This window comes from Pseudophryne corroboree, chromosome 6 (genome assembly GCF_028390025.1).
Source record: "Pseudophryne corroboree isolate aPseCor3 chromosome 6, aPseCor3.hap2, whole genome shotgun sequence".
In the NCBI taxonomy this organism is placed as follows: Eukaryota; Metazoa; Chordata; class Amphibia; order Anura; family Myobatrachidae; genus Pseudophryne; species Pseudophryne corroboree.
The window spans coordinates 97,384,635-97,409,691 of NC_086449.1; the positions used below are offsets into that span (position 1 = coordinate 97,384,635).

A 25,057-nucleotide genomic window follows, 5' to 3' on the forward strand; every position below is an offset into this window, starting at 1 on the left:
CATTTCTTGATCATTTCTTTGTGAATCATTTTCTTGAAATCTGGAAAGCTGACATAAATTCCTGAATACAGGAAACTCAAATGAATGGACTCTGAGCAAGTTCATCACAGGCTGAAAAGATCATTTTGCAGTGACAAAGAAAATTGTTTGTGAGATGTTTATGGGAAATAAGCCCTGCAGCAAGTGTACAGTCAACTCTGAAAATGTGATTCTGTATATACTTCAACAACCATCTAAGCTTGAAACAGGTTCAAAAACATGATGAACACTCCAAGTGGCATAAGACAGCTGGGCCAGTGGCGCAATGGATAACGCGTCTTACTATGGATCAGAAGATTGTAGGCTCAACTCCTACCTGGCTCGTTTAAGTTGCCGTGATCGTATAGTGGTTAGTACTCTGCGTTGTGGCCGCAGCAACCCCGGTTCGAATCCGGGTCACGGCATTTTCATTTTATTTCTCACACATCCATTTCTTTACAATATTGAAGGTAAGGACAATTGAAGAAACTAAGCAGATTCTTTGAATGTGCTTGCACAATTTGTCTTTACTGCTTATTGTGAAGCTATCTTTCCATACTTTGAATCATTTCTTTGTGAATCTTTTTCTTGAAATCTGGAAAGCTGACATCATTTTCTGAATACAGGAAACTAAAATGAATGGACTCTGAGCAAGTTCATCACAGGCTGAAAAGATCATTTTGCAGTCAAAAAAAAATTGTTTGTGAGATGTTTATGGGAAATAAGCCCTGCAGCAAGTGTACAGTCAACTCTCAGACTTTGATTCTGTATATACTTCAATAACCATCAAAGCTTGAAACAGGTTCAAAAACATGATGAACACTCCAAGAAGCATAAGGCAGCTGGGCCAGTGGCGCAATGGATAACACGTCTGACTACGGATCAGAAGATTGTAGGTTCGACTCCTACCTGGCTCATTTAAGTTGCCGTGATCGTATAGTGGTTAGTACTCTGCATTGTGGCCGCAGCAACCCCAGTTCGAATCCTGGTGACGGCATTTTCATTTTATTTCTCACACATCCATTTCTTTACAATACTGAAGGTAAGGACAATTGAAGAAACTAAGCAGATTCTTTGAATGTGCTTGCACAATTTGTCTATACTGCTTATTGTGAAGCTATCTTTCCATACTTTGAATCATTTCTTGATCATTTCTTTGTGAATCATTTTCTTGAAATCTGGAAAGCTGACATAAATTCCTGAATACAGGAAACTCAAATGAATGGACTCTGAGCAAGTTCATCACAGGCTGAAAAGATCATTTTGCAGTCACAAAGAAAATTGTTTGTGAGATGTTTATGGGAAATAAGCCCTGCAGCAAGTGTACAGTCAACTCTCAAAATTTGATTCTGTATATACTTCAATAACCATCAAAGCTTGAAACAGGTTCAAAAACATGATGAACACTCCAACTGACATAAGACATCTGGGCCAGTGGCGCAATGGATGACGCGTCTGACTACGGATCAGAAGATTGTAGGTTCAACGCTTACCTGGCTCGTCTAAGTTTCCGTGATTGTATAGTGGTTAGTACTCTGCGTTGTAGCCGCAGCAACCCTGGTTCGAATCCGGGTCACAGCATTTTCATTTTATTTCTCACACATCCATTTCTTTACAATATAGAAGGTAAGGACAATTGAAGAAACTAAGCAGATTCTTTGAATGTGCTTGCACAATTTGTCTTTACTGCTTATTGTGAAGCTATCTTTTCATACTTTGAATCATTTCTTTGTGAATCATTTTCTTGAAATCTGGAAAGCTGACATAAATTCCTGAATACAGGAAACTAAAATGAATGGACTCTGAGCAAGTTCATCACAGGCTGAAAAGATCATTTTGCAGTCACAAAAAAAATTGTTTGTGAGATGTTTAAGGGAAATAAGCCCTGCAGCAAGTGTACAGTCAACTCTCAGACTTTGATTCTGTATATACTTCAATTACCATCTAAGCTTGAAACAGGTTCACAAACATGATGAACACGCCAAGAGGCATAAGACATCTGGGCCAGTGGCGCAATGGATAACGCGTCTGACTACGGATCAGTAGATTGTAGGTTCGACTCCTACCTGGCTCGTTTAAGTTGCCGTGATCGTATAGTGGTTAGTACTCTGCGTTGTGGCCACAGCAACCCTGGTTCGAATCTGGGTCATGGCATTTTCATTTTATTTCTCACACATCCATTTCTTTACAATATTGAAGGTAAGGACAATTGAAGAAACTAAGCAGATTATTTGAATGTGCTTGCACAATTTGTCTTTACTGCTTATTGTAAAGCTATCTTTCCATACTTTGAATCATTTCTTGATCATTTCTTTGTGAATCATTTTCTTGAAATCTGGAAAGCTGACATAAATTCCTGAATACAGGAAACTCAAATGAATTGACTCTGAGCAAGTTCATCACAGGCTGAAAAGATAATTTTGCAGTCACAAAGAAAATTGTTTGTGAGATGTTTATGGGAAATAAGCTCTGCAGCAAGTGTACAGTCAACTCTCAAAATTTGATTCTGTATATACTTCAATAACCATCAAAGCTTGAAATAGTTCAAAAACATGATGAACACTCCAAGTGGCATAAGACAGCTGGGCCAGTGGCGCAATGGATAACGCGTCTGACTACGGATCAGAAGATTGTAGGTTCGACTCTTACCTGGCTCGTTTAAGTTTCCGTGATTGTATAGTGGTTAGTACTTTGCGTTGTGGCCGCAGCAACCCAGATTCGAATCCGGGTCACAGCATTTTCATTTTATTTCTCACACATCCATTTCTTTACAATATTGAAGGTAAGGACAATTGAAGAAACTAAGCAGATTCTTTGAATGTGCTTGCACAATTTGTCTTTACTGCTTATTGTGAAGCTATCTTTCCATACTTTGAATCATTTCTTGATCATTTCTTTGTGAATCATTTTCTTGAAATCTGGAAAGCTGACATAAATTCCTGAATACAGGAAACTCAAATGAATGTACTCTGAGCAAGTTCATCACAGGCTGAAAAGATCATTTTGCAGTCACAAAGAAAATTGTTTGTGAGATGTTTATGGGAAATAAGCCCTGCAGCAAGTGTACAGTCAACTCTCAAAATTTGATTCTGTATATACTTCAATAACCATCAAAGCTTGAAATAGTTCAAAAACATGATGAACACTCCAAGTGGCATAAGACAGCTGGGCCAGTGGCGCAATGGATAACGTGTCTGACAACGGATCAGAAGATTGTAGGTTCGACTCTTACCTGGCTCGTTTAAGTTTCCGTGATTGTATAGTGGTTAGTACTTTGCGTTGTGGCCGCAGCAACCCAGGTTCGAATCCGGGTCACAGCATTTTCATTTTATTTCTCACACATCCATTTCTTTACAATATTGAAGGTAAGGACAATTGAAGAAACTAAGCAGATTCTTTGAATGTGCTTGCACAATTTGTCTTTACTGCTTATTGTGAAGCTATCTTTCCATACTTTGAATCATTTCTTGATCATTTCTTTGTGAATCATTTTCTTGAAATCTGGAAAGCTGACATAAATTCCTGAATACAGGAAACTCAAATGAATGGACTCTGAGCAAGTTCATCACAGGCTGAAAAGATCATTTTGTAGTCACAAAGAAAATTGTTTGTGAGATGTTTATGGGAAATAAGCCCTGCAGCAAGTGTACAGTCAACTCTGAAAATTTGATTCTGTATATACTTCAACAACCATCTAAGCTTGAAACAGGTTCAAAAACATGATGAACACTCCAAGTGGCATAAGACAGCTGGGCCAGTGGCGCAATGGATAACGCGTCTGACTACGGATCAGAAGATTGTAGGTTCGTATCCTACCTGGCTTGTTTAAATTGCCGTGATCGTATAGTGGTTAGTACTCTGCGTTGTAGCCGCAGCAACCCCGGTTCAAATCCAGGTCACGGCATTTTCATTTTATTTCTCACACATCCATTTCTTTACAATATTGAAGGTAAGGACAATTGAAGAAACTAAGTAGATTCTTTGAATGTGCTTGTACAATTTGTCTTTACTGCTTATTGTGAAGCTATCTTTCCATACTTTGAATCATTTCTTGATCATTTCTTTGTGAATCATTTTCTTGAAATCTGGAAAGCTGACATAAATTCCTGAATACAGGAAACTCAAATGAATGGACTCTGAGCAAGTTCATCACAGGCTGAAAAGATCATTTTGCAGTCACAAAGAAAATTGTTTGTGAGATGTTTATGGGAAATAAGCCCTGCAGCAAGTGTACAGTCAACTCTCAAAATTTGATTCTGTATATACTTCAATAACCATCAAAGCTTGAAACAGGTTCAAAAACATCATGAACACTCCAAGTGACATAAGACATCTGGGCCAGTGGCGCAATGGATAACGCGTCTGACTACGGATCAGAAGATTGTAGGCTCGACTCCTACCTGGTTCGTTTAAGTTGCCGTGATCGTATAGTGGTTAGTACTCTGCGTTATGGCCGCAGCCACCCTGGTTCGAATCCGGGTCACGGCATTTTCATTTTATTTCTCACACATCCATTTCTTTACAATATTGAAGGTAAGGACAATTAAAGAAACTAAGCAGATTCTTTGAATGTGCTTGCACAATTTGTCTTTACTGGTTATTGTAAAGCTATCTTTCCATACTTTGAATCATTTCTTGATCATTTCTTTGTGAATCATTTTCTTGAAATTTGGAAAGCTGACATAAATTCCTGAATACAGGAAACTCAAATGAATTGACTCTGAGCAAGTTCATCACAGGCTGAAAAGATCATTTTGCAGTCACAAAGAAAATTGTTTGTGAGATGTTTATGGGAAATAAGCTCTGCAGCAAGTGTACAGTCAACTCTCAAAATTTGATTCTGTATATACTTCAATAACAATCAAAGTTTGAAATAGTTCAAAAACATGTTGAACACTCCAAGTGGCATAAGACAGCTGGGCCAGTGGCGCAATGGATAACGCGTCTGACTACTGATCAGAAGATTGTAGGTTCGACTCTTACCTGGCTCGTTTAAGTTTCCGTGATTGTATAGTGATTAGTACTCTGCGTTGTGGCCGCAGCAACCCTGGTTCGAATCCGGGTCACGGCATTTTCATTTTATTTCTCACACATCCATTTCTTTACAATATTGAAGGTAAGGACAATTGAAGAAACTAAACAGATTCTTTGAATGTGCTTGCACAATTTGTCTTTACTGCTTATTGTGAAGCTATCTTTCCATACTTTGAATCATTTCTTGATCATTTCTTTGTGAATCATTTTCTTGAAATCTGGAAAGCTGACATAAATTCCTGAATACAGGAAACTCAAATGAATTGACTCTGAGCAAGTTCATCACAGGCTGAAAAGATCATTTTGCAGTCACAAAGAAAATTGTTTGTGAGATGTTTATGGGAAATAAGCCCTGCAGCAAGTGTACAGTCAACTCTCAAAATTTGATTCTGTATATACTTCAATAACCATCAAAGCTTGAAATAGTTCAAAAACATGATGAACACTCCAAGTGGCATAAGACAGCTGGGCCAGTGGCGCAATGGATAACGCATCTGACTATGGATCAGAAGATTGTAGGTTCGACTCTTACTTGGCTCGTTTAAGTTTCCGTGATTGTATAGTGATTAGTACTCTGCGTTGTGGCCGCAGCAATCCGGGTCACAGCATTTTCATTTTATTTCTCACACATCCATTTCTTTACAATATTGAAGGTAAGGACAATTGAAGAAACTAAGCAGATTCTTTGAATGTGCTTGCACAATTTGTCTTTACTGCTTATTGTGAAGCTATCTTTCCATACTTTGAATCATTTCTTGATCATTTCTTTGTGAATCATTTTCTTGAAATCTGGAAAGCTGACATAAATTCCTGAATACAGGAAACTCAAATGAATGGACTCTGAGCAAGTTCATCACAGGCTGAAAAGATCATTTTGCAGTGACAAAGAAAATTGTTTGTGAGATGTTTATGGGAAATAAGCCCTGCAGCAAGTGTACAGTCAACTCTGAAAATGTGATTCTGTATATACTTCAACAACCATCTAAGCTTGAAACAGGTTCAAAAACATGATGAACACTCCAAGTGGCATAAGACAGCTGGGCCAGTGGCGCAATGGATAACGCGTCTTACTATGGATCAGAAGATTGTAGGCTCAACTCCTACCTGGCTCGTTTAAGTTGCCGTGATCGTATAGTGGTTAGTACTCTGCGTTGTGGCCGCAGCAACCCCGGTTCGAATCCGGGTCACGGCATTTTCATTTTATTTCTCACACATCCATTTCTTTACAATATTGAAGGTAAGGACAATTGAAGAAACTAAGCAGATTCTTTGAATGTGCTTGCACAATTTGTCTTTACTGCTTATTGTGAAGCTATCTTTCCATACTTTGAATCATTTCTTTGTGAATCTTTTTCTTGAAATCTGGAAAGCTGACATAATTTTCTGAATACAGGAAACTAAAATGAATGGACTCTGAGCAAGTTCATCACAGGCTGAAAAGATCATTTTGCAGTCAAAAAAAAATTGTTTGTGAGATGTTTATGGGAAATAAGCCCTGCAGCAAGTGTACAGTCAACTCTCAGACTTTGATTCTGTATATACTTCAATAACCATCAAAGCTTGAAACAGGTTCAAAAACATGATGAACACTCCAAGAAGCATAAGGCAGCTGGGCCAGTGGCGCAATGGATAACACGTCTGACTACGGATCAGAAGATTGTAGGTTCGACTCCTACCTGGCTCATTTAAGTTGCCGTGATCGTATAGTGGTTAGTACTCTGCATTGTGGCCGCAGCAACCCCAGTTCGAATCCTGGTGACGGCATTTTCATTTTATTTCTCACACATCCATTTCTTTACAATACTGAAGGTAAGGACAATTGAAGAAACTAAGCAGATTCTTTGAATGTGCTTGCACAATTTGTCTATACTGCTTATTGTGAAGCTATCTTTCCATACTTTGAATCATTTCTTGATCATTTCTTTGTGAATCATTTTCTTGAAATCTGGAAAGCTGACATAAATTCCTGAATACAGGAAACTCAAATGAATGGACTCTGAGCAAGTTCATCACAGGCTGAAAAGATCATTTTGCAGTCACAAAGAAAATTGTTTGTGAGATGTTTATGGGAAATAAGCCCTGCAGCAAGTGTACAGTCAACTCTCAAAATTTGATTCTGTATATACTTCAATAACCATCAAAGCTTGAAACAGGTTCAAAAACATGATGAACACTCCAACTGACATAAGACATCTGGGCCAGTGGCGCAATGGATGACGCGTCTGACTACGGATCAGAAGATTGTAGGTTCAACGCTTACCTGGCTCGTCTAAGTTTCCGTGATTGTATAGTGGTTAGTACTCTGCGTTGTAGCCGCAGCAACCCTGGTTCGAATCCGGGTCACAGCATTTTCATTTTATTTCTCACACATCCATTTCTTTACAATATAGAAGGTAAGGACAATTGAAGAAACTAAGCAGATTCTTTGAATGTGCTTGCACAATTTGTCTTTACTGCTTATTGTGAAGCTATCTTTTCATACTTTGAATCATTTCTTTGTGAATCATTTTCTTGAAATCTGGAAAGCTGACATAAATTCCTGAATACAGGAAACTAAAATGAATGGACTCTGAGCAAGTTCATCACAGGCTGAAAAGATCATTTTGCAGTCACAAAAAAAATTGTTTGTGAGATGTTTAAGGGAAATAAGCCCTGCAGCAAGTGTACAGTCAACTCTCAGACTTTGATTCTGTATATACTTCAATTACCATCAAAGCTTGAAACAGGTTCACAAACATGATGAACACGCCAAGAGGCATAAGACATCTGGGCCAGTGGCGCAATGGATAACGCGTCTGACTACGGATCAGTAGATTGTAGGTTCGACTCCTACCTGGCTCGTTTAAGTTGCCGTGATCGTATAGTGGTTAGTACTCTGCGTTGTGGCCACAGCAACCCTGGTTCGAATCTGGGTCATGGCATTTTCATTTTATTTCTCACACATCCATTTCTTTACAATATTGAAGGTAAGGACAATTGAAGAAACTAAGCAGATTATTTGAATGTGCTTGCACAATTTGTCTTTACTGCTTATTGTAAAGCTATCTTTCCATACTTTGAATCATTTCTTGATCATTTCTTTGTGAATCATTTTCTTGAAATCTGGAAAGCTGACATAAATTCCTGAATACAGGAAACTCAAATGAATTGACTCTGAGCAAGTTCATCACAGGCTGAAAAGATAATTTTGCAGTCACAAAGAAAATTGTTTGTGAGATGTTTATGGGAAATAAGCTCTGCAGCAAGTGTACAGTCAACTCTCAAAATTTGATTCTGTATATACTTCAATAACCATCAAAGCTTGAAATAGTTCAAAAACATGATGAACACTCCAAGTGGCATAAGACAGCTGGGCCAGTGGCGCAATGGATAACGCGTCTGACTACGGATCAGAAGATTGTAGGTTCGACTCTTACCTGGCTCGTTTAAGTTTCCGTGATTGTATAGTGGTTAGTACTTTGCGTTGTGGCCGCAGCAACCCAGATTCGAATCCGGGTCACAGCATTTTCATTTTATTTCTCACACATCCATTTCTTTACAATATTGAAGGTAAGGACAATTGAAGAAACTAAGCAGATTCTTTGAATGTGCTTGCACAATTTGTCTTTACTGCTTATTGTGAAGCTATCTTTCCATACTTTGAATCATTTCTTGATCATTTCTTTGTGAATCATTTTCTTGAAATCTGGAAAGCTGACATAAATTCCTGAATACAGGAAACTCAAATGAATGTACTCTGAGCAAGTTCATCACAGGCTGAAAAGATCATTTTGCAGTCACAAAGAAAATTGTTTGTGAGATGTTTATGGGAAATAAGCCCTGCAGCAAGTGTACAGTCAACTCTCAAAATTTGATTCTGTATATACTTCAATAACCATCAAAGCTTGAAATAGTTCAAAAACATGATGAACACTCCAAGTGGCATAAGACAGCTGGGCCAGTGGCGCAATGGATAACGTGTCTGACAACGGATCAGAAGATTGTAGGTTCGACTCTTACCTGGCTCGTTTAAGTTTCCGTGATTGTATAGTGGTTAGTACTTTGCGTTGTGGCCGCAGCAACCCAAGTTCGAATCCGGATCACAGCATTTTCATTTTATTTCTCACACATCCATTTCTTTACAATATTGAAGGTAAGGACAATTGAAGAAACTAAGCAGATTCTTTGAATGTGCTTGCACAATTTGTCTTTACTGCTTATTGTGAAGCTATCTTTCCATACTTTGAATCATTTCTTGATCATTTCTTTGTGAATCATTTTCTTGAAATCTGGAAAGCTGACATAAATTCCTGAATACAGGAAACTCAAATGAATGTACTCTGAGCAAGTTCATCACAGGCTGAAAAGATCATTTTGCAGTCACAAAGAAAATTGTTTGTGAGATGTTTATGGGAAATAAGCCCTGCAGCAAGTGTACAGTCAACTCTCAAAATTTGATTCTGTATATACTTCAATAACCATCAAAGCTTGAAACAGGTTCAAAAACATGATGAACACTCCAAGTGACATAAGACATCTGGGCCAGTGGCGCAATGGATAACGCATCTGACTACAGATCAGAAGATTGTAGGTTCGACTCCTACCTGGTTCGTTTAAGTTGCCGTGATCGTATAGTGGTTAGTACTCTGCGTTGTGGCCGCAGCAACCCTGGTTCGAATCCGGTTCATGGCATTTTCATTTTATTTCTCACACATCCATTTCTTTACAATATTGAAGGTAAGGACAATTGAAGAAACTAAGCAGATTATTTGAATGTGCTTGCACAATTTGTCTTTACTGCATATTGTAAAGCTATCTTTCCATACTTTGAATCATTTCTTGATCATTTCTTTGTGAATCATTTTCTTGAAATCTGGAAAGCTGACATAAATTCCTGAATACAGGAAACTCAAATGAATTGACTCTGAGCAAGTTCATCACAGGCTGAAAAGATCATTTTGCAGTCACAAAGAAAATTGTTTGTGAGATGTTTATGGGAAATAAGCTCTGCAGCAAGTGTACAGTCAACTCTCAAAATTTGATTCTGTATATACTTCAATAACCATCAAAGCTTGAAATAGTTCAAAAACATGATGAACACTCCAAGTGGCATAAGACAGCTGGGCCAGTGGCGCAATGGATAACGCGTCTGACTACGGATCAGAAGATTGTAGATTCGACTCTTACCTGGCTCCTTTAAGTTTCCGTGATTGTATTGTGGTTAGTACTCTCTGTTGTGGCTGCAGCAACCCTGGTTCAGGTCACGGCATTTTCATTTTATTTCTCACACATCCATTTCTTTACAATATTGAAGGTAAGGACAATTGAAGAAACTAAGCAGATTCTTTGAATGTGCTTGCACAATTTGTCTTTACTGCTTATTGTGAAGCAATCTTTCCGTACTTTGAATCATTTCTTGATCATTTCTTTGTGAATCATTTTCTTGAAATCTGGAAAGCTGACATAAATTCCTGAATACAGGAAACTCAAATGAATTGACTCTGAGCAAGTTCATCACAGGCTGAAAAGATAATTTTGCAGTCACAAAGAAAATTGTTTGTGAGATGTTTATGGGAAATAAGCCCTGCAGCAAGTGTACAGTCAACTCTCAAAATTTGATTCTGTATATACTTCAATAACCATCAAAGCTTGAAATAGTTCAAAAACATGATGAACACTCCAAGTGGCATAAGACAGCTGGGCCAGTGGCGCAATGGATAACGTGTCTGACAACGGATCAGAAGATTGTAGGTTCGACTCTTACCTGGCTCGTTTAAGTTTCCGTGATTGTATAGTGGTTAGTACTTTGCGTTGTGGCCGCAGCAACCCAGATTCGAATCCGGGTCACAGCATTTTCATTTTATTTCTCACACATCCATTTCTTTACAATATTGAAGGTAAGGACAATTGAAGAAACTAAGCAGATTCTTTGAATGTGCTTGCACAATTTGTCTTTACTGCTTATTGTGAAGCTATCTTTCCATACTTTGAATCATTTCTTGATCATTTCTTTGTGAATCATTTTCTTGAAATCTGGAAAGCTGACATAAATTCCTGAATACAGGAAACTCAAATGAATGTACTCTGAGCAAGTTCATCACAGGCTGAAAAGATCATTTTGCAGTCACAAAGAAAATTGTTTGTGAGATGTTTATGGGAAATAAGCCCTGCAGCAAGTGTACAGTCAACTCTCAAAATTTGATTCTGTATATACTTCAATAACCATCAAAGCTTGAAATAGTTCAAAAACATGATGAACACTCCAAGTGGCATAAGACAGCTGGGCCAGTGGCGCAATGGATAACGCGTCTGACTACGGATCAGAAGATTGTAGATTCGACTCTTACCTGGCTCCTTTAAGTTTCCGTGATTGTATTGTGGTTAGTACTCTCTGTTGTGGCTGCAGCAACCCTGGTTCAGGTCACGGCATTTTCATTTTATTTCTCACACATCCATTTCTTTACAATATTGAAGGTAAGGACAATTGAAGAAACTAAGCAGATTCTTTGAATGTGCTTGCACAATTTGTCTTTACTGCTTATTGTGAAGCAATCTTTCCGTACTTTGAATCATTTCTTGATCATTTCTTTGTGAATCATTTTCTTGAAATCTGGAAAGCTGACATAAATTCCTGAATACAGGAAACTCAAATGAATTGACTCTGAGCAAGTTCATCACAGGCTGAAAAGATCATTTTGCAGTCACAAAGAAAATTGTTTGTGAGATGTTTATGGGAAATAAGCCCTGCAGCAAGTGTACAGTCAACTCTCAAAATTTGATTCTGTATATACTTCAATAACCATCAAAGCTTGAAATAGTTCAAAAACATGATGAACACTCCAAGTGGCATAAGACAGCTGGGCTAGTGGCGCAATGGATAACGTGTCTGACAACGGATCAGAAGATTGTAGGTTCGACTCTTACCTGGCTCGTTTAAGTTTCCGTGATTGTATAGTGGTTAGTACTTTGCGTTGTGGCCGCAGCAACCCAGATTCGAATCCGGGTCACAGCATTTTCATTTTATTTCTCACACATCCATTTCTTTACAATATTGAAGGTAAGGACAATTGAAGAAACTAAGCAGATTCTTTGAATGTGCTTGCACAATTTGTCTTTACTGCTTATTGTGAAGCTATCTTTCCATACTTTGAATCATTTCTTGATCATTTCTTTGTGAATCATTTTCTTGTAATCTGGAAAGCTGACATAAATTCCTGAATACAGGAAACTCAAATGAATGTACTCTGAGTAAGTTCATCACAGGCTGAAAAGATCATTTTGCAGTCACAAAGAAAATTGTTTGTGAGATGTTTATGGGAAATAAGCCCTGCAGCAAGTGTACAGTCAACTCTCAAAATTTGATTCTGTATATACTTCAATAACCATCAAAGCTTGAAACAGGTTCAAAAACATGATGAACACTCCAAGTGACATAAGACATCTGGGCCAGTGGCGCAATGGATAACGCATCTGACTACAGATCAGAAGATTGTAGGTTCGACTCCTACCTGGTTCGTTTAAGTTGCCGTGATCGTATAGTGGTTAGTACTCTGCGTTGTGGCCGCAGCAACCCTGGTTCGAATCCGGTTCATGGCATTTTCATTTTATTTCTCACACATCCATTTCTTTACAATATTGAAGGTAAGGACAATTGAAGAAACTAAGCAGATTATTTGAATGTGCTTGCACAATTTGTCTTTACTGCATATTGTAAAGCTATCTTTCCATACTTTGAATCATTTCTTGATCATTTCTTTGTGAATCATTTTCTTGAAATCTGGAAAGCTGACATAAATTCCTGAATACAGGAAACTCAAATGAATTGACTCTGAGCAAGTTCATCACAGGCTGAAAAGATCATTTTGCAGTCACAAAGAAAATTGTTTGTGAGATGTTTATGGGAAATAAGCTCTGCAGCAAGTGTACAGTCAACTCTCAAAATTTGATTCTGTATATACTTCAATAACCATCAAAGCTTGAAATAGTTCAAAAACATGATGAACACTCCAAGTGGCATAAGACAGCTGGGCCAGTGGCGCAATGGATAACGCGTCTGACTACGGATCAGAAGATTGTAGATTCGACTCTTACCTGGCTCCTTTAAGTTTCCGTGATTGTATTGTGGTTAGTACTCTCTGTTGTGGCTGCAGCAACCCTGGTTCAGGTCACGGCATTTTCATTTTATTTCTCACACATCCATTTCTTTACAATATTGAAGGTAAGGACAATTGAAGAAACTAAGCAGATTCTTTGAATGTGCTTGCACAATTTGTCTTTACTGCTTATTGTGAAGCAATCTTTCCGTACTTTGAATCATTTCTTGATCATTTCTTTGTGAATCATTTTCTTGAAATCTGGAAAGCTGACATAAATTCCTGAATACAGGAAACTCAAATGAATTGACTCTGAGCAAGTTCATCACAGGCTGAAAAGATAATTTTGCAGTCACAAAGAAAATTGTTTGTGAGATGTTTATGGGAAATAAGCCCTGCAGCAAGTGTACAGTCAACTGTCAAAATTTGATTCTGTATATACTTCAATAACCATCAAAGCTTGAAATAGTTCAAAAACATGATGAACACTCCAAGTGGCATAAGACAGCTGGGCCAGTGGCGCAATGGATAACGTGTCTGACAACGGATCAGAAGATTGTAGGTTCGACTCTTACCTGGCTCGTTTAAGTTTCCGTGATTGTATAGTGGTTAGTTCTTTGCGTTGTGGCCGCAGCAACCCAGGTTCGAATCCGGGTCACAGCATGTTCATTTTATTTCTCACACATCCATTTCTTTACAATATTGAAGGTAAGGACAATTGAAGAAACTAAGCAGATTCTTTGAATGTGCTTGCACAATTTGTCTTTACTGCTTATTGTAAAGCTATCTTTCCATACTTTGAATCATTTCTTGATCATTTCTTTGTGAATCATGTTCTTGAAATCTGGAAAGCTGACATAAATTCCTGAATACAGGAAACTCAAATGAATGGACTCTGAGCAAGTTCATCACAGGCTGAAAAGATAATTTTGCAGTCACAAAGAAAATTGTTTGTGAGATGTTTATGGGAAATAAGCCCTGCAGCAAGTGTACAGTCAACTGTCAAAATTTGATTCTGTATATACTTCAATAACCATCAAAGCTTGAAACAGGTTCAAAAACATGATGAACACTCCAAGTGACATAAGACATCTGGGCCAGTGGCGCAATGGATAACGCATCTGACTACGGATCAGAAGATTGTAGGTTCGACTCCTACCTGGTTCGTTTAAGTTGCCGTGATCGTATAGTGGTTAGTACTCTGCATTGTGGCCGCAGCAACCCTGGTTTGAATCCGGGTCACGGCATTTTCATTTTATTTCTCACACATCCATTTCTTTACAATATTGAAGGTAAGGACAATTGAAGAAACTAAGCAGATTCTTTGAATGTGCTTGCACAATTTGTCTTTACTGCTTATTGTGAAGCTATCTTTCCATACTTTGAATCATTTCTTGATCATTTCTTTGTGAATCATTTTCTTGAAATCTGGAAAGCTGACATAAATTCCTGAATACAGGAAACTCAAATGAATGGACTCTGAGCAAGTTCATCACAGGCTGAAAAGATAATTTTGCAGTCACAAAGAAAATTGTGTGTGAGATGTTTATGGGAAATAAGCCCTGCAGCAAGTGTACAGTCAACTCTCAAAATTTGATTCTGTATATACTTCAACAACCATCTAAGCTTGAAACAGGTTCAAAAACATGATGAACACTCCAAGTGGCATAAGACAGCTGGGCCAGTGGTGCAATGGATAACGCTTCTGACTACGGATCAGAAGATTGTAGGATCGACTCCTACCTGGCTCGTTTAAGTTGCCGTGATCGTATAGTGGTTAGTACTCTGCGTTGTGGCCGCAGCAACCCCGGTTCGTATCCGGGTCACGGCATTTTCATTTTATTTCTCACACATCCATTTCTTTACAATATAGAAGGTAAGGACAATTGAAGAAACTAAGCAGATTCTTTGAATGTGCTTGCACAATTTGTCTTTACTGCTTATTGTGAAGCTATCTTTCCATACTTTGAATCATTTCTTTGTGAATCATTTTCTTGAAATCTGGAAAGCTGACATAAATTCCTGAATACAGGAAACTCAAATGAATGGACTCTGAGCAAGTTTATCACAGGCTGAAAAGATCATTTTGCAGTCACAAAAAAAATTGTTTGTGAGATGTTTAAGGGAAATAAGCCCTGCAGCAAGTGTACAGTCAACTGTCAAAATTTGATTCTGTATATACTTCAATAACCATCAAAGCTTGAAACAGGTTCAAAAACATGATGAACACTCCAAGTGACATAAGACATCTGGGCCATTGGCGCAATGGATAACGCGTCTGACTACGGATCAGAAGATTGTAGGTTCGACTCCTACCTGGTTCGTTTAAGTTGCCGTGATCGTATAGTGGTTAGTACTCTGCGTTGTGGCCGCAGCAACCCTGGTTCGAATCCAGGTCACGGCATTTTCATTTTATTTCTCACACATCCATTTCTTTACAATATTGAAGGTAAGGACAATTGAAGAAACTAAGCAGATTCTTTGAATGTGCTTGCACAATTTGTCTTTACTGCTTATTGTGAAGCTATCTTTCCATACTTTGAATCATTTCTTGATCATTTCTTTGTGAATCATTTTCTTGAAATCTGGAAAGCTGACATAAATTCCTGAATACAGGAAACTCAAATGAATGGACTCTGAGCAAGTTCATCACAGGCTGAAAAGATCATTTTGCAGTCACAAAGAAAATTGTTTGTGATATGTTTATGGGAAATAAGCCCTGCAGCAAGTGTACAGTCAACTCTCAAAATTTGATTCTGTATATACTTCAATAACCATCAAAGCTTGAAACAGGTTCAAAAACATGATGAACACTCCAAGTGGCATAAGATAGCTGGGCCAGTGGCGCAATGGATAACGCATCTGACTACGGATCAGAAGATTGAAGGTTCGACTCCTACCTGGCTCGTTTAAGTTGCCGTGATCGTATAGTGATTAGTACTCTGCGTTGTGGTTGCAGCAACCCCGGTTCGAATCCGGGTCACGGCATTTTCATTTTATTTCTCGCACATCCATTTCTTTACAATATTGAAGGTAAGGACAATTGAAGAAACTAAGTAGATTCTTTGAATGTGCTTGCACAATTTGTCTTTACTGCTTATTGTGAAGCTATCTTTCCATACTTTGAATCATTTCTTGATCATTTCTTTGTGAATCATTTTCTTGAAATCTGGAAAGCTGACATAAATTCCTGAATACAGGAAACTCAAATGAATGGACTCTGAGCAAGTTCATCACAGGCTGAAAAGATCATTTTGCAGTCACAAAGAAAATTGTTTGTGAGATGTTTATGGGAAATAAGCCCTGCAGCAAGTGTACAGTCAACTCTCAAAATTTGATTCTGTATATACTTCAATAACCATCAAAGCTTGAAACAGGTTCAAAAACATGATGAACACTCCAAGTGACATAAGACATCTGGGCCAGTGGCACAATGGATAACGCGTCTGACTACAGATCAGAAGATTGTAGGTTCGACTCCTACCTGGTTCGTTTAAGTTGCAGTGATCGTATAGTGGTTAGTACTCTGCGTTGTGGCCGCAGCAACTCTGGTTCGAAGCCGGGTCATGGCATTTTCATTTTATTTCTCACACATCCATTTCTTTACAATATTGAAGGTAAGGACAATTGAAGAAACTAAGCAGATTCTTTGAATGTGCTTGCACAATTTGTCTTTACTGCTTATCGTAAAGCTATCTTTCCATACTTTGAATCATTTCTTGGTCATTTCTTTGTGAATCATTTTCTTGAAATCTGGAAAGCTGACATAAATTCCTGAATACAGGAAACTCAAATGAATGGACTCTGAGCAAGTTCATCACAGGCTGAAAAGATAATTTTGCAGTCACAAAGAAAATTGTTTGTGAGATGTTTATGGGAAATAAGCCCTGCAGCAAGTGTACAGTCAACTCTCAAAATATGATTCTGTATATACTTCAACAACCATCTAAGCTTGAAACAGGTTCAAAAACATGATGAACACTCCAAGTGGCATAAGACAGCTGGGCCAGTGGTGCAATGGATAACGCTTCTGACTACGGATCAGAAGATTGTAGGATCGACTCCTACCTGGCTCGTTTAAGTTGCCGTGATCGTATAGTGGTTAGTACTCTGCGTTGTGGCCGCAGCAACCCCGGTTTGAATCCGGGTCATGGCATTTTCATTTTATTTCTCACACATCCATTTCTTTACAATATAGAAGGTAAGGACAATTGAAGAAACTAAGCAGATTCTTTGAATGTGCTTGCACAATTTGTCTTTACTGCTTATTGTGAAGCTATCTTTCCATACTTTGAATCATTTCTTGATCATTTCTTTGTGAATCATTTTCTTGAAATCTGGAAAGCTGACATAAATTCCTGAATACAGGAAACTCAAATGAATGGACTCTGAGCAAGTTCATCACAGGCTGAAAAGATCATTTTGCTGTCACAAAGAAAATTGTTTGTGAGATGTTTATGGGAAATAAGCCCTGCAGCAAGTGTACAGTCAACTCTCAAAATTTGATTCTGTATATACTTCAATAACCATCAAAGCTTGAAACAGGTTCAAAAACATGATGAACACTCCAAGTGACATAAGACATCTGGGCCAGTGGCACAATGGATAACGCGTCTGACTACAGATCAGAAGATTGTAGGTTCGACTCCTACCTGGTTCGTTTAAGTTGCAGTGATCGTATAGTGGTTAGTACTCTGCGTTGTGGCCGCAGCAACCCTGGTTCGAATCCGGGTCATGGCATTTTCATTTTATTTCTCACACATCCATTTCTTTACAATATTGAAGGTAAGGACAATTGAAGAAACTAAGCAGATTCTTTGAATGTGCTTGCACAATTTGTCTTTACTGCTTATTGTAAAGCTATCTTTCCATACTTTGAATCATTTCTTGATCATTTCTTTGTGAATCATTTTCTTGAAATCTGGAAAGCTGACATAAATTCCTGAATACAGGAAACTCAAATGAATGGACTCTGAGCAAGTTCATCACAGGCTGAAAAGATCATTTTGCAGTCACAAAGAAAATTGTTTGTGAGATGTTTATGGGAAATAAGCCCTGCAGCAAGTGTACAGTCAACTCTCAAAATTTGATTCTGTATATACTTCAATAACCATCAAAGCTTGAAACAGGTTCAAAAACATGATGAACACTCCAAGTGACAAAAGACATCTGGGCCAGTGGCACAATGGATAACGCGTCTGACTACAGATCAGAAGATTGTAGGTTCGACTCCTACCTGGTTCGTTTAAGTTGCAGTGATCGTATAGTGGTTAGTACTCTGCGTTGTGGCTGCAGCAACCCTGGTTCGAATCCGGGTCATGGCATTTTCATTTTATTTCTCACACATCCATTTCTTTACAATATTGAAGGTAAGGACAATTGAAGAAACTAAGCAGATTCTTTGAATGTGCTTGCACAATTTGTCTTTACTGCTTATTGTAAAGCTATCTTTCCATACTTTGAATCATTTCTTGATCATTTCTTTGTGAATCATTTTCTTGAAATCTGGAAAGCTGACATAAATTCCTGAATACAGGAAACTCAAATGAATTGACTCTGAGCAAGTTCATCACAGGCTGAAAAGATCATTTTGCAGTCACAAAGAAAATTGTTTGTGAGATGATTATGGGAAATAAGCTCTGCAGCAAGTGTACAGTCAACTCTCAAAATTTGATTATGTATATACTTCAATAACCATCAAAGCTTGAAATAGTTCAAAAACATGATGAACACTCCAAGTGGCATAAGACAGCTGGGCCAGTGGCGCAATGGATAACGCATCTGACTACGGATCAGAAGATTGTAGGTTCGACTCTTACCTGGCTCGTTTAAGTTTCCGTGATCGTATAGTGGTTAGTACTCTGCGTTGTAGCCGCAGCAACCCCGGTTCGAATCCGGCTCACAGCATTTTCATTTTATTTCTCACACATCCATTTCTTTACAATATTGAAGGTAAGGACAATTGAAGAAACTAAGCAGATTCTTTGAATGTGCTTGCACAATTTGTCTTTACTGCTTATTGTGAAGCTATCTTTCCATACTTTGAATCATTTCTTGATCATTTCTTTGTGAATCATTTTCTTGAAATCTGGAAAGCTGACATAAATTCCTGAATACAGGAAACTCAAATGAATGGACTCTGAGCAAGTTCATCACAGGCTGAAAAGATCATTTTGCAGTCACAAAGAAAATTGTTTGTGAGATGTTTATGGGAAATAAGCCCTGCAGCAAGTGTACAGTCAACTCTCAAAATTTGATTCTGTATATACTTCAACAACCATCTAAGCTTGAAACAGGTTCAAAAACATGATGAACACTCCAAGTGGCATAAGACAGCTGGGCCAGTGGCGCAATGGATAACGCTTCTGACTACGGATCAGAAGATTGTAGGATCGACTCCTACCTGGCTCGTTTAAATTGCCGTGATCGTATAGTGGTTAGTACTCTGCGTTGTGGCCGCAGCAACCCCGGTTCGAATCCGGGTCACGGCATTTTCATTTTATTTCTCACACATCCATTTCTTTACAATATAGAAGGTAAGGACAATTGAAGAAACTAAGCAGATTCTTTGAATGTGCTTGCACAATTTGTCTTTACTGCTTATTGTGAAGCTATCTTTCCATACTTTGAATCATTTCTTTGTGAATCATTTTCTTGAAATCTGGAAAGCTGACATAAATTCCTGAATACAGGAAACTCAAATGAATGGACTCTGAGCAAGTTTATCACAGGCTGAAAAGATCATTTTGCAGTCACAAAGAAAATTGTTTGTGAGATGTTTATGGGAAATAAGCCCTGCAGCAAGTGTACAGTCAACTCTCAAAATTTGATTCTGTATATACTTCAATAACCATCAAAGCTTGAAACAGGTTCAAAAACATGATGAACACTCCAAGTGACATAAGACATCTGGGCCAGTGGCACAATGGATAACGCGTCTGACTACAGATCAGAAGATTGTAGGTTCGACTCCTACCTGGTTCGTTTAAGTTGCAGTGATCGTATAGTGGTTAGTACTCTGCGTTGTGGCCGCAGCAACCCTGGTTCGAATCCGGGTCATGGCATTTTCATTTTATTTCTCACACATCCATTTCTTTACAATATTGAAGGTAAGGACAATTGAAGAAACTAAGCAGATTCTTTGAATGTGCTTGCACAATTTGTCTTTACTGCTTATTGTAAAGCTATCTTTCCATACTTTGAATCATTTCTTGATCATTTCTTTGTGAATCATTTTCTTGAAATCTGGAAAGCTGACACAAATTCCTGAATACAGGAAACTCAAATGAATGGACTCTGAGCAAGTTCATCACAGGCTGAAAAGATCATTTTGCAGTCACAAAGAAAATTGTTTGTGAGATGTTTATGGGAAATAAGCCCTGCAGCAAGTGTACAGTCAACTCTCAAAATTTGATTCTGTATATACTTCAATAACCATCAAAGCTTGAAACAGGTTCAAAAACATGATGAACACTCCAAGTGACATAAGACATCTGGGCCAGTGGCACAATGGATAACGCGTCTGACTACAGATCAGAAGATTGTAGGTTCGACTCCTACCTGGTTCGTTTAAGTTGCAGTGATCGTATAGTGGTTAGTACTCTGCGTTGTGGCCGCAGCAACCCTGGTTCGAATCCGGGTCATGGCATTTTCATTTTATTTCTCACACATCCATTTCTTTACAATATTGAAGGTAAGGACAATTGAAGAAACTAAGCAGATTCTTTGAATGTGCTTGCACAATTTGTCTTTACTGCTTATTGTAAAGCTATCTTTCCATACTTTGAATCATTTCTTGATCATTTCTTTGTGAATCATTTTCTTGAAATCTGGAAAGCTGACATAAATTCCTGAATACAGGAAACTCAAATGAATTGACTCTGAGCAAGTTCATCACAGGCTGAAAAGATCATTTTGCAGTCACAAAGAAAATTGTTTGTGAGATGATTATGGGAAATAAGCTCTGCAGCAAGTGTACAGTCAACTCTCAAAATTTGATTATGTATATACTTCAATAACCATCAAAGCTTGAAATAGTTCAAAAACATGATGAACACTCCAAGTGGCATAAGACAGCTGGGCCAGTGGCGCAATGGATAACGCATCTGACTACGGATCAGAAGATTGTAGGTTCGACTCTTACCTGGCTCGTTTAAGTTTCCGTGATTGTATAGTGGTTAGTACTCTGCGTTGTGGCCGCAGCAACCCTGGTTCGAATCCGGGTCACGGCATTTTCATTTTATTTCTCACACATCCATTTCTTTACAATACTGAAGGTAAGGACAATTGAAGAAACTAAGCAGATTCTTTGAATGTGCTTGCACAATTTGTCTTTACTGCTTATTGTGAAGCTATCTTTCCATACTTTGAATCATTTCTTGATCATTTCTTTGTGAATCATTTTCTTGAAATCTGGAAAGCTGACATAAATTCCTGAATACAGGAAACTCAAATGAATGGACTCTGAGCAAGTTCATCACAGGCTGAAAAGATCATTTTGCAGTCACAAAGAAAATTGTTTGTGAGATGTTTATGGCAAATAAGCCCTGCAGCAAGTGTACAGTCTACTCTCAAAATTTGATTCTGTATATACTTCAATAACCATCAAAGCTTGAAACAGGTTCAAAAACATGATGAACACTCCAAGTGGCATAAGACAGCTGGGCCAGTGGCGCAATGGATAACGCTTCTGACTACGGATCAGAAGATTGTAGGATCAACTCCTACCTGGCTCGTTTAAATTGCCGTGATCGTATAGTGGTTAGTACTCTGCGTTGTGGCCGCAGCAACCCCGGTTCGAATCCGGGTCACGGCATTTTCATTTTATTTCTCACACATCCATTTCTTTACAATATAGAAGGTAAGGACAATTGAAGAAACTAAGCAGATTCTTTGAATGTGCTTGCACAATTTGTCTTTACTGCTTATTGTGAAGCTATCTTTCCATACTTTGAATCATTTCTTTGTGAATCATTTTCTTGAAATCTGGAAAGCTGACATAAATTCCTGAATACAGGAAACTCAAATGAATGGACTCTGAGCAAGTTTATCACAGGCTGAAAAGATCATTTTGCAGTCACAAAGAAAATTGTTTGTGAGATGTTTATGGGAAATAAGCCCTGCAGCAAGTGTACAGTCAACTCTCAAAATTTGATTCTGTATATACTTCAACAACCATCTAAGCTTGAAACAGGTTCAAAAACATGATGAACACTCCAAGAGGCATAAGGCACCTGGGCCAGTGGCGCAATGGATAACGCGTCTGACTACGGATCAGAAGATTGTAGGTTCGACTCCTACCTGGCTCGTTTAAATTGCCGTGATCGTATAGTGGTTAGTACTCTGCGTTGTGGCCTCAGCAACCCCGGTTCGAATCCAGGTCACGGCATTTTCATTTTATTTCTCACACATCCATTTCTTTACAATATTGAAGGTAAGGACAATTGAAGAAACTAAGCAGATTCTTTGAATGTGCTTGCACAATTTGTCTTTACTGCTTATTGTAAAGCTATCTTTCCATACTTTGAATCATTTCTTGATCATTTCTTTGTGAATCATTTTCTTGAAATCTGGAAAGCTGACATAAATTCCTGAATACAGGAAACTCAAATGAATGGACTCTGAGCAAGTTCATCACAGGCTGAAAAGATCATTTTGCAGTCACAAAGAAAATTGTTTGTGAGATGTTTATGGGAAATAAGCCCTGCAGCAAGTGTACAGTCAACTCTCAAAATTTGATTCTGTATATACTTCAATAACCATCAAAGCTTGAAACAGGTTCAAAAACATGATGAACACTCCAAGTGACATAAGACATCTGGGCCAGTGGCACAATGGATAACGCGTCTGACTACAGATCAGAAGATTGTAGGTTCGACTCCTACCTGGTTCGTTTAAGTTGCAGTGATCGTATAGTGGTTAGTACTCTGCGTTGTGGCCGCAGCTACCCTGGTTCGAATCCGGGTCATGGCATTTTCATTTTATTTCTCACACATCCATTTCTTTACAATATTGAAGGTAAGGACAATTGAAGAAACTAAGCAGATTCTTTGAATGTGCTTGCACAATTTGTCTTTACTGCTTATTGTAAAGCTATCTTTCCATACTTTGAATCATTTCTTGATCATTTCTTTGTGAATCATTTTCTTGAAATCTGGAAAGCTGACATAAATTCCTGAATACAGGAAACTCAAATGAATGGACTCTGAGCAAGTTCATCACAGGCTGAAAAGATCATTTTGCAGTCACAAAGAAAATTGTTTGTGAGATGTTTATGGGAAATAAGCCCTGCAGCAAGTGTACAGTCAACTCTCAAAATTTGATTCTGTATATACTTCAACAACCATCTAAGCTTGAAACAGGTTCAAAAACATGATGAACACTCCAAGTGGCATAAGACAGCTGGGCCAGTGGCGCAATGGATAACGCGTCTGACTACGGATCAGAAGATTGTAGGATCGACTCCTACCTGGCTCGTTTAAGTTGCCGTGATCGTATAGTGGTTAGTACTCTGCGTTGTGGCCGCAGCAACCCCGGTTCGAATTCGGGTCACGGCATTTTCATTTTATTTCTCACACATCCATTTCTTTACAATATAGAAGGTAAGGACAATTGAAGAAACTAAGCAGATTCTTTGAATGTGCTTGCACAATTTGTCTTTACTGCTTATTGTGAAGCTATCTTTCCATACTTTGAATCATTTCTTTGTGAATCATTTTCTTGAAATCTGGAAAGCTGACATAAATTCCTGAATACAGGAAACTAAAATGAATGGACTCTGAGCAAGTTCATCACAGGCTGAAAAGATCATTTTGCAGTCACAAAAAAATTGTTTGTGAGATGTTTATGGGAAATAAGCCCTGCAGCAAGTGTACAGTCAACTCTCAGACTTTGATTCTGTATATACTTCAATAACCATCAAAGCTTGAAACAGGTTCACAAACATGATGAACACTCGAAGAGACATAAGGCAGCTGGGCCAGTGGCGCAATGGATAACGCGTCTGACTACGGATCAGAAGATTGTAGGTTCGACTCCTACCTGGCTCGTTTAAGTTGCCGTGATCGTATAGTGGTTAGTACTCTGCGTTGTGGCCGCAGCAACCCCGGTTCGAATCCAGGTCACGGCATTTTCATTTTATTTCTCACACATCCATTTCTTTACAATATTGAAGGTAAGGACAATTGAAGAAACTAAGCAGATTCTTTGAATGTGCTTGCACAATTTGTCTTTACTGCTTATTGTAAAGCTATCTTTCCATACTTTGAATCATTTCTTGATCATTTCTTTGTGAATCATTTTCTTGAAATCTGGAAAGCTGACATAAATTCCTGAATACAGGAAACTCAAATGAATTGACTCTAAGCAAGTTCATCACAGGCTGAAAAGATCATTTTGCAGTCACAAAGAAAATTGTTTGTGAGATGTTTATGGGAAATAAGCTCTGCAGCAAGTGTACAGTCAACTCTCAAAATTTGATTCTGTATATACTTCAATAACCATCAAAGCTTGAAACAGTTTCAAAAACATGATGAACACTCCAAGTGACATAAGACATCTGGGCCAGTGGCACAATGGATAACGCGTCTGACTACAGATCAGAAGATTGTAGGTTCGACTCCTACCTGGTTCGTTTAAGTTGCAGTGATCGTAAAGTGGTTAGTACTCTGCGTTGTGGCCGCAGCAACCCTGGTTCGAATCCGGGTCATGGCATTTTCATTTTATTTCTCACACATCCATTTCTTTACAATATTGAAGGTAAGGACAATTGAAGAAACTAAGCAGATTCTTTGAATGTGCTTGCACAATTTGTCTTTACTGCTTATTGTAAAGCTATCTTTCCATACTTTGAATCATTTCTTGATCATTTCTTTGTGAATCATTTTCTTGAAATCTGGAAAGCTGACATAAATTCCTGAATACAGGAAACTCAA

General features: G+C 38.3%; 35 non-coding genes across 35 annotated transcripts; all 35 read left to right on the top strand.

The window, feature by feature from the left end:
• The first annotated feature begins 371 nt into the window (after positions 1–371).
• Positions 372–443, top strand: TRNAH-GUG (transfer RNA histidin (anticodon GUG)). Its single transcript has one exon. It is a non-coding gene; the product is annotated as a tRNA-His (tRNA).
• A 419-nt stretch (positions 444–862) lies between these two features.
• On the top strand, positions 863–935 carry TRNAR-ACG (transfer RNA arginine (anticodon ACG)). The gene has a single exon. It is a non-coding gene; the product is annotated as a tRNA-Arg (tRNA).
• A 1,084-nt stretch (positions 936–2,019) lies between these two features.
• On the top strand, positions 2,020–2,092 carry TRNAR-ACG (transfer RNA arginine (anticodon ACG)). The gene has a single exon. It is a non-coding gene; the product is annotated as a tRNA-Arg (tRNA).
• Positions 2,093–2,602: 510 nt separating this feature from the next.
• TRNAR-ACG (transfer RNA arginine (anticodon ACG)) lies at positions 2,603–2,675 on the top strand. Its single transcript has one exon. It is a non-coding gene; the product is annotated as a tRNA-Arg (tRNA).
• Positions 2,676–3,769: 1,094 nt separating this feature from the next.
• TRNAR-ACG (transfer RNA arginine (anticodon ACG)) lies at positions 3,770–3,842 on the top strand. The gene has a single exon. It is a non-coding gene; the product is annotated as a tRNA-Arg (tRNA).
• Positions 3,843–4,353: 511 nt separating this feature from the next.
• On the top strand, positions 4,354–4,426 carry TRNAR-ACG (transfer RNA arginine (anticodon ACG)). The gene has a single exon. It is a non-coding gene; the product is annotated as a tRNA-Arg (tRNA).
• Positions 4,427–4,434: 8 nt separating this feature from the next.
• Positions 4,435–4,506, top strand: TRNAH-AUG (transfer RNA histidin (anticodon AUG)). Its single transcript has one exon. It is a non-coding gene; the product is annotated as a tRNA-His (tRNA).
• A 430-nt stretch (positions 4,507–4,936) lies between these two features.
• Positions 4,937–5,009, top strand: TRNAS-ACU (transfer RNA serine (anticodon ACU)). Its single transcript has one exon. It is a non-coding gene; the product is annotated as a tRNA-Ser (tRNA).
• Positions 5,010–5,519: 510 nt separating this feature from the next.
• Positions 5,520–5,592, top strand: TRNAH-AUG (transfer RNA histidin (anticodon AUG)). The gene has a single exon. It is a non-coding gene; the product is annotated as a tRNA-His (tRNA).
• Positions 5,593–6,172: 580 nt separating this feature from the next.
• Positions 6,173–6,244, top strand: TRNAH-GUG (transfer RNA histidin (anticodon GUG)). Its single transcript has one exon. It is a non-coding gene; the product is annotated as a tRNA-His (tRNA).
• A 419-nt stretch (positions 6,245–6,663) lies between these two features.
• TRNAR-ACG (transfer RNA arginine (anticodon ACG)) lies at positions 6,664–6,736 on the top strand. Its single transcript has one exon. It is a non-coding gene; the product is annotated as a tRNA-Arg (tRNA).
• Positions 6,737–7,820: 1,084 nt separating this feature from the next.
• TRNAR-ACG (transfer RNA arginine (anticodon ACG)) lies at positions 7,821–7,893 on the top strand. The gene has a single exon. It is a non-coding gene; the product is annotated as a tRNA-Arg (tRNA).
• Positions 7,894–8,403: 510 nt separating this feature from the next.
• Positions 8,404–8,476, top strand: TRNAR-ACG (transfer RNA arginine (anticodon ACG)). Its single transcript has one exon. It is a non-coding gene; the product is annotated as a tRNA-Arg (tRNA).
• Positions 8,477–9,570: 1,094 nt separating this feature from the next.
• TRNAC-ACA (transfer RNA cysteine (anticodon ACA)) lies at positions 9,571–9,643 on the top strand. The gene has a single exon. It is a non-coding gene; the product is annotated as a tRNA-Cys (tRNA).
• A 2,831-nt stretch (positions 9,644–12,474) lies between these two features.
• TRNAC-ACA (transfer RNA cysteine (anticodon ACA)) lies at positions 12,475–12,547 on the top strand. The gene has a single exon. It is a non-coding gene; the product is annotated as a tRNA-Cys (tRNA).
• A 1,671-nt stretch (positions 12,548–14,218) lies between these two features.
• Positions 14,219–14,291, top strand: TRNAR-ACG (transfer RNA arginine (anticodon ACG)). Its single transcript has one exon. It is a non-coding gene; the product is annotated as a tRNA-Arg (tRNA).
• Positions 14,292–15,375: 1,084 nt separating this feature from the next.
• Positions 15,376–15,448, top strand: TRNAR-ACG (transfer RNA arginine (anticodon ACG)). The gene has a single exon. It is a non-coding gene; the product is annotated as a tRNA-Arg (tRNA).
• Positions 15,449–15,456: 8 nt separating this feature from the next.
• TRNAH-GUG (transfer RNA histidin (anticodon GUG)) lies at positions 15,457–15,528 on the top strand. Its single transcript has one exon. It is a non-coding gene; the product is annotated as a tRNA-His (tRNA).
• Positions 15,529–15,959: 431 nt separating this feature from the next.
• On the top strand, positions 15,960–16,032 carry TRNAR-ACG (transfer RNA arginine (anticodon ACG)). The gene has a single exon. It is a non-coding gene; the product is annotated as a tRNA-Arg (tRNA).
• Positions 16,033–16,543: 511 nt separating this feature from the next.
• TRNAC-ACA (transfer RNA cysteine (anticodon ACA)) lies at positions 16,544–16,616 on the top strand. Its single transcript has one exon. It is a non-coding gene; the product is annotated as a tRNA-Cys (tRNA).
• Positions 16,617–17,711: 1,095 nt separating this feature from the next.
• TRNAC-ACA (transfer RNA cysteine (anticodon ACA)) lies at positions 17,712–17,784 on the top strand. Its single transcript has one exon. It is a non-coding gene; the product is annotated as a tRNA-Cys (tRNA).
• Positions 17,785–18,295: 511 nt separating this feature from the next.
• On the top strand, positions 18,296–18,368 carry TRNAC-ACA (transfer RNA cysteine (anticodon ACA)). The gene has a single exon. It is a non-coding gene; the product is annotated as a tRNA-Cys (tRNA).
• A 510-nt stretch (positions 18,369–18,878) lies between these two features.
• On the top strand, positions 18,879–18,951 carry TRNAR-ACG (transfer RNA arginine (anticodon ACG)). The gene has a single exon. It is a non-coding gene; the product is annotated as a tRNA-Arg (tRNA).
• Positions 18,952–19,462: 511 nt separating this feature from the next.
• TRNAR-ACG (transfer RNA arginine (anticodon ACG)) lies at positions 19,463–19,535 on the top strand. The gene has a single exon. It is a non-coding gene; the product is annotated as a tRNA-Arg (tRNA).
• Positions 19,536–19,543: 8 nt separating this feature from the next.
• Positions 19,544–19,615, top strand: TRNAH-GUG (transfer RNA histidin (anticodon GUG)). The gene has a single exon. It is a non-coding gene; the product is annotated as a tRNA-His (tRNA).
• A 420-nt stretch (positions 19,616–20,035) lies between these two features.
• TRNAC-ACA (transfer RNA cysteine (anticodon ACA)) lies at positions 20,036–20,108 on the top strand. The gene has a single exon. It is a non-coding gene; the product is annotated as a tRNA-Cys (tRNA).
• Positions 20,109–20,619: 511 nt separating this feature from the next.
• On the top strand, positions 20,620–20,692 carry TRNAC-ACA (transfer RNA cysteine (anticodon ACA)). The gene has a single exon. It is a non-coding gene; the product is annotated as a tRNA-Cys (tRNA).
• A 510-nt stretch (positions 20,693–21,202) lies between these two features.
• On the top strand, positions 21,203–21,275 carry TRNAR-ACG (transfer RNA arginine (anticodon ACG)). The gene has a single exon. It is a non-coding gene; the product is annotated as a tRNA-Arg (tRNA).
• A 511-nt stretch (positions 21,276–21,786) lies between these two features.
• TRNAR-ACG (transfer RNA arginine (anticodon ACG)) lies at positions 21,787–21,859 on the top strand. Its single transcript has one exon. It is a non-coding gene; the product is annotated as a tRNA-Arg (tRNA).
• An 8-nt stretch (positions 21,860–21,867) lies between these two features.
• On the top strand, positions 21,868–21,939 carry TRNAH-GUG (transfer RNA histidin (anticodon GUG)). The gene has a single exon. It is a non-coding gene; the product is annotated as a tRNA-His (tRNA).
• Positions 21,940–22,359: 420 nt separating this feature from the next.
• On the top strand, positions 22,360–22,432 carry TRNAR-ACG (transfer RNA arginine (anticodon ACG)). Its single transcript has one exon. It is a non-coding gene; the product is annotated as a tRNA-Arg (tRNA).
• A 511-nt stretch (positions 22,433–22,943) lies between these two features.
• On the top strand, positions 22,944–23,016 carry TRNAC-ACA (transfer RNA cysteine (anticodon ACA)). The gene has a single exon. It is a non-coding gene; the product is annotated as a tRNA-Cys (tRNA).
• Positions 23,017–23,527: 511 nt separating this feature from the next.
• On the top strand, positions 23,528–23,600 carry TRNAR-ACG (transfer RNA arginine (anticodon ACG)). The gene has a single exon. It is a non-coding gene; the product is annotated as a tRNA-Arg (tRNA).
• Positions 23,601–24,099: 499 nt separating this feature from the next.
• TRNAR-ACG (transfer RNA arginine (anticodon ACG)) lies at positions 24,100–24,172 on the top strand. Its single transcript has one exon. It is a non-coding gene; the product is annotated as a tRNA-Arg (tRNA).
• A 511-nt stretch (positions 24,173–24,683) lies between these two features.
• On the top strand, positions 24,684–24,756 carry TRNAC-ACA (transfer RNA cysteine (anticodon ACA)). Its single transcript has one exon. It is a non-coding gene; the product is annotated as a tRNA-Cys (tRNA).
• Positions 24,757–25,057: the final 301 nt, after the last annotated feature.